The sequence below is a fragment of the Suncus etruscus genome, chromosome 1, assembly GCF_024139225.1.
Source record: "Suncus etruscus isolate mSunEtr1 chromosome 1, mSunEtr1.pri.cur, whole genome shotgun sequence".
Lineage (NCBI taxonomy): Eukaryota > Metazoa > Chordata > Mammalia > Eulipotyphla > Soricidae > Suncus > Suncus etruscus.
In genome coordinates this window covers 52,255,201-52,262,292 of record NC_064848.1, presented here as the reverse complement: position 1 = coordinate 52,262,292, position 7,092 = coordinate 52,255,201, and the positions used below count along the sequence as shown (strand labels likewise).

The 7,092-nt window shown below is 29.7% G+C and overlaps 1 pseudogene; it reads left to right on the top strand.

Annotated features, from left to right (window-relative positions):
• The first annotated feature begins 6,025 nt into the window (after positions 1 to 6,025).
• LOC125994953 (uncharacterized) lies at positions 6,026 to 6,191 on the top strand (annotated as a pseudogene).
• The last annotated feature ends 901 nt before the right edge of the window (positions 6,192 to 7,092 follow it).

Genomic DNA, 7,092 nt, shown 5'->3' with positions numbered 1-7,092 from the left:
CAGGAGCAATTTCTGAGTGCAGAGCCAGGAGTAACCCCTGAGCATCACTGGGTGTGGCCCCCAAACAAAAAAAATAACTAAATAAAAATAAAATTATTCCTGTCTCTGCCCTCAGAAAAAATGCATAGACAGTTTTATTGAAATAAATTGTACCTGATTTGTGTTGCTTTTATTGAAGTACTTTCTATGTGTTTTATTTAAAATAGTTAAGCAACTATTAATTTTTTCCTGCTTATTCTATATTTTTATTCCCTTTGTGTCTTCTTCTGTAAATATTCAGTATCTATAGTAGTCTATTCCTCTACTAAATAATAAACTATGCATTTTCTACTTTTTAATAATGCAATATAAACATTACAACATAGATCTTGACATATTAAAATTTACAAGCAAGATATTTATCAGCTAGCTAATGGAAATGTCTTAGAATATGATAATTACATTAAGTGCTTTCTGAATGAATTTTATAGTATTGTATATTTAATTTTGAGCATATATGCAACTATGTATATAGTTTATAAATATATTAGCTTATTGCCTTTGGTTACACATGGAAATTTTAATTTATATATATTCTCATATCTACAATTTATATAGCTGTTTATTGACCAGTCATCTTTGATGTGGAATCAGGGATTTCTTTCTGCCAGTATTAGTCTCATAATAAATATTTTTCTCATATTTTAGCTATATGAAACAGACTTCATTATTGAAGAATATTTTTATTGGATATAAAATTCTAGATTGGCAGTTACTCCTTTTAGAATGACTTTAAGATTTATTTGTAGTGGTGTTAGTGTTCTTTTTCACATGTTCTCTTGCAAAACATTTATTATTGATGTTTTGAAGATATTATTTTAGCCTTTTTTGCATTTGTTATCATATGCCAATTGTTTTTATTATTTATTTCATTTAAGTATTATAGCTTGTCTTTGTATATTTGAATTATAAAATTAGCATAGAGTAAATGGAAAATACTGAAATTAATAATTTTATAAGGTTTGACAGCTAGATACACACCTGTAATTCTGCATGAAAGGGCAGAAAAGTATTCTCTTTTTTTTGGTATTTGGGCCACACCCAGTTATGTTAGTGATGCTCAGGGGTTTTACTCCTGGCTATGCACTCAGAAATCACTTCTGGTTTGGGGGACCATATGGGATGCCAGGGATCAACCCTAGGTCTGACACGTGCAAGGCAAGCCTCCTACTGCTGTGCTACCACTCTGGTCCTGGCATTTTTTCATTACTGAAAAGAACATATAACTAACTCTAAGGTAGCAAATTGTATTCTTTAGAAACTAGTATAATCTTTCTCTACTGAAAATGTTTCTGCCTTTATATTTTCTATTAGTCTTGCTTTTAGACTTCAGTAAGTTTTATTATTTTTAATTTTGTTTTTGCTAAGTTGCAATTGAGTTTGCTTTAAATACCCTTTTAGGAAACAATTTATTTTGTAGTTAATCTTTATATTCAGAACTAGTAATATTTTTAGTTTCTCTGTTCCTTCATTTTCTTTCTACCTATTAATACTTCGATCATACTTTCAAATAATTTTTTGTTATTCTTAAAACTTTTATCTAAGACATGTGTTTGTTTACTACTCTAAGTTGTCATTTTTTCTTAGACAAAGCATAGAAACTACAATATCAATGCTTTTCTAGTTCTTTGAAAGGAGCATCATATTGTTTATTCTCTTGAAAATAGGATAATGGACTTAATTTCCAAGTCTATAAATTGTATATTGAGGCTATATGTAGTGACTCATAAGCATATAGCCTCTAGAAGGACTCCTCTCGTTTTTTTGCTTGTTTGATTTTTGTCCCATTTTATTTTATTATTATTATTATTATTATTATTATTATTATTATTATTATTATTATTTTCTTTTTCCTTCAGACAGAACCACACAACTTGAACCAACTTGTTTCATCCCACCAATTGAGGGGGAAATAATGGACGGCAACAAGACCAAACAGTCATATGAACATTAAGTAGAAATAAAAGAAGGATCAAACTTAAGCACCAAATCCAAAGCCAACAATAACAGAATCAATACCCATTTTACAACATACTAGACACAGAACAGACCACCTATACTAGCAGCCTGGGGGTAATAGAGGAGGGTAGGGATTTATGCTGGGAACAGGGGTGGAGGGAGGACAATACTGGTGGTTGGAACGCTCGTGATTCAATAACACTATGTACCTAAAACATTACTGTAAAGGATTTGTAATCCACTTTGATAAAAAAATATTTTAATTTAAAAGAAATCAACAAAATAAAAAGAAGATAAACATAATAAATAAGAACATACCATATCTGCAAGCGTATAAGACCACCCTTCAACCCATGAAAAACTTCCCAAAAGTCTTAAAAGTAAATTACTTCTTAAAAGTAAGAGGGGTGCAGATCACTCGTCCCTGAAGTTGGAACAAGTTTCAGCATGCCATATACCAGCATATAATATGACTCCCAAATTTTAGAAAGTTTTTCATGGGTTGAAGGGTCGTCTTATATGCCAGCAAATATGGTATATGTTATATGAAAAATTATATACATTTAAGATTAATTTAATTCATTGAAATTAAAATTATAATGGTTTAATTTTTAAATAAATATTTTTGTTTACAAATGATATGTTAAATACATCTCAAATTTCACATACACCATTTTATTAAAATGTGTCTAACTATATTCATGAAAAATATTAGTGTTTATTTCTCCTGAAATGCACATTGATAACATAAATTAAGAAGTATTAGTTTATCTTTCATATTTAGAAGAATATATATTGTTTAAAATTAGATATTTGTTAAAATTTTAGTATATTTTTTGTGTAGCCTTTTGGGCCTTTATGGTGTTTGTTCTGTGTGCTTTATTATTTCTTTTGAAGTTATGTATAATAATAAGCCTAATTTCTTATAAAGACACAGATTTATTAAATTTATCTATATTTTATTGAATAATCCTGAATAGTTTATTTCCTTCTAAATCTTTCTAATTTTATCTCTGATATTGAATATATTTCCAAAGTTATTCATATTTTTACCTTAGATTTAGGGATTTTTAAACCACTTTTCTGAGTTACTGGTATCTACAAAACTATATGAGGCCATTTTTGTGTGTCTTCATGTTTAGATATCAGAAGTTCCTATTGAAGACTAGATTATTTTCAGAAATGCCTCTTTTGTAACTTCTTTTTTTCTTTGCAGCCTTGTGAGACTAGTGAAAATTGTACTCCAAGTATAAGTCACTTACAAATAGAAAACAAGTGAAACACTGTGTGGTTTTGAGACTTTTATTTTGGGTCCTTTAAAAATTAGACATAATGACATGAGTCAACATAAATTTCTTGGTTGCTTGTTCTGTGAAATAAATAGTGAGTGTGTGAGTGAATGACTAGATGATGGATTAGATGATAGAGATAAATAGATGATAGAGGACAATATAAAATTTTATCTTTCAGTTAAATATTTATGTAATTATTTGTTCCTCTGTCTTCTACATATTGTGCCATAGCTGGTGATGTTTAGGAGAAACTCCATTCTTAGTACTCACGAGAGGCTTCTGGTAGTGTGGTGTTAGTAATGGAATTATGCTGCGCCAGGGATCAAGCCATGGTTAACTGTATACCAATTCCTCCAATATTTCTCTGACACACTCTTCTATATTTTTTTCTTCTTAATTCTTTTTAAAAAGAATTATATAAGTAACAATAATTTTAAAATTGTAGAGTAATTAAATGGATTATTGTTTAGTGCTTGTATGCGTCATAGTGAGTTCTTAAAAAAATGTTTATTTGAAAGAACAAACACAAGGGCAAAACTTCTGAATATTTATATATAAAATAGTGTCAGAAATCTCAACATTTATGATAACATATTTTTCTAATACAAGGTTTTTGAATAAGTATGTCTAAAATGTTAATAAGAATCTAAAAAGACTTCAATTTTCTTGTCATCTTTATATTTAAATAATTGGTGTGTTGTGATGATATATTCTTTAATTCTTAATTTTTCTTTTTCTCTCTTCCCTTATTTTTAATAAAATTTGGAAGGCAATTTGAATAATTTTTATTACTTCAAGCAATCCTCAGACTTTTATTTTTCAAAAGTTAAAATTTTGTTTCTAAGCCCTTTTTGTGTGTTGAAACAAAGCAAATTATCTTTTATTTTTAGCACGCCATTTAATCTTTACAATAAAATAGTATTTATACATAGTCATTGTTCTTCTGATAATCCTTAATTTAAATTTTAATAAAATTTTTCTCAGCAGTACTGAATTACTTATTGATAGAGTCAGTGTCAATTTGATGGTTAAAATTGTGAACTAATAATTTAGTTGTTAAACACAAAAGTCTATTTTTTGCTTCTCTTGGAGTAAAATATTTTTAATTCTAATAATTTTCAATATAATTACTGCTAAATGTATTTTCATTTTGTAGGCAGTATCACATGAAAAATATCTTCTAATTTACATATAGTTGTTTTATGGTAGTTACTTGATATTGCCAGGTAAATGTTACCTGGACTTTTACTGTTAGAAGACTCCTGTAATTCAGCATTTACATTTCTTCTAGAGCACTGAATTTGTTACTGGTTCAGCTTATTATCTGTATTACCCAACAAACTAATTTTTCATGATATTGCAAACACATTGAATACTTAGCCCTGTGAGTTTTCATTCCCAATTTAAATTTTTATCAAACTTTTTTAATTGAAAATATCTTAGTTTCAAGTGCTTGTGAACAGAATTTATATTTCCAGTCTACTTTTCCAATTATATGCTAGATCAAGCATTTGAAATTTTTTTCAGAGAAAAATTTCCAAGTTATTTACCAAAACTGAGAATTTATGTCATTCAAAACTAGTTCTGCGTGAGACAAATTCCAAGGTGAATATTCTTTATTCTTGTTATAACTCAAATCTTTTTGATGCCTCATGTCACTTTCCATCCTCTACACAGTCTAAGTACCCTCCATAATGTGAAACAACCTTTTCATTTTAAGGTTATGTTGTTAAATAAATAAAATATCTTTTTAATAACCAAAAACTTTATGAGTCTTACTTTTTTATTTTTAATGGTATACCAAATTTCATAATCTAGCTCTTACTGTAGACACTATAGCTATATGCAATCTTGCTAGCGATTTTTTCCTGTGCTTCCTATCTTTATTAGATAACATCTCATGATCAGACAACTGCCCTTTATATGAATGCCTGGGAGGAATAATAAAATACAACCTTTGGATAAAAAAAAAGATGGCAGAAATATAGCATCAAGTCCAAAATCTAAATTATTTTAGTAATAAAGGTGATACTTTTCTATAAATATTTTTATCTATATTTACTTGGCATATTCTATTGTTTATTGTGAAATAGTATTATTTCACAAGTAATAGATATTATTTATGTAAATGAAATGGAAACTGTTACCAAGTGAAGTTCAATGACCATTCAAGTCCATAATGACATTTTCTGAATTAATATCATTTACTCTTCCATTTATGATACTTTTGCTATCTAGAGTAAAGAAGTGATATTATCATAATAACTGAATATATGACCTTTTACCATATAATCACTTTAAAGCGTCATGAAGAAATTATAACAGACAGCTTTTATAAAATTAGAAGGCCACTCATGTTATGAATAGGTAGGTATATTATGAAAATAGACTGAGTCAAGTTCACTTATCTATGTTTAACCAGTAAACAAACTGTCAACTATCAAAATATATTAGTCTCTCATACCATAAAGCTCTCAAATAATAAATGTTTACACATAGAAAAATTTCACTGAGACATCTAGTTATGTAATTTAATTGTGGTTGCTCAGGTCTCACTTAGAGTGCATATTCAAAATACAGGCATAAATTTTATTTTTAATAAAATTCCCAGAATGCTTTTTATTCTAATAGGAAAATGGAGATAATTTTTTAATGTGCATAGAGTTTTGAATTTTTTCATTTTTAACATCATTGGCCTACCATGTGGAAACAGATAAACAAATGGGACTGCTTTTATCGCTTCTCGGCCTTTTGGCTAAGATCAAGTGTAGTAACAAATGGAACTGCTTTAAACTGAGATGCTTCTGCACTTCATAGGAAACAGTGACAATATTACAAACACTATGAACAGAATGGGAGAAACTATTCACCCAATATAATCAAATAAGGGATATAATCAAGGCACTGCTGATATTATGTAGCAAAATATATATAACCCCATCTGAAAATGTGAACGAGAAATGAACATTTTCTTAAAGAAGAAATACAGATGGTCAAAAGTCACCTAAAAAATTCTTCACATAACTAATAATTAGAGAGTTGTAAATCAAAACAATGTATACATTGTATACAATGAGTATACATCTGTATTTGATTCTTAATCACTCCCTGATTTTCCTTCCCCCCTCAAACCCTTTTTAAATTGTAAAATCCCACCCAGACTAGATTAGGGACCCACCTAAATTTAATCAACATAAGCAGCTCATCTTAGATTAGAAATAAACTGACTCAGGAAAATCCAAGAGGTTATTCTAACCTCTGGTTCCTATAAACCTTCTCCTGTTATTCTATTTCTTATGTGACATACCTGTAGTTGACCCATATGTTCCAGGTATAGCATGAACACATATGGTATTTTCCAGCATATAAGACGACTTTTGAAACAAAAAAATGTCAACCAAAAATTGGGGTTTGTCTTATACGCCGAGTATATCCCGAAAAATGTTTCAATATGCTGCTAAAGGAAACAAACAAACAAAAAAATCAGGCTGCAGAGTTTCCAAATCTCTTTCTTGGGGTCTCCCAAACAGTACTCAGGAGATCTGGGGGCCACTTCTGACAAAACCCAGCTAACTGTGTTGGTGGTTCAGTGCTAGGGTCTGAGGACGGGGTGTTGTTTGGTTCATGTAGTGGAGGAGATTAACTGACGCCACCAGAAAAGGTGCCTATAAGGGACCAATCACTGCAAGGCTGCTCGGACCGCCTCTCTAACTCAGCCAATCCAAGCAGGCTTTTTATGCATGCAAATTAGACAATGTTCTGGACCCGAATCTACACTGTAAAAAGCCTGCTCAGATTGGCC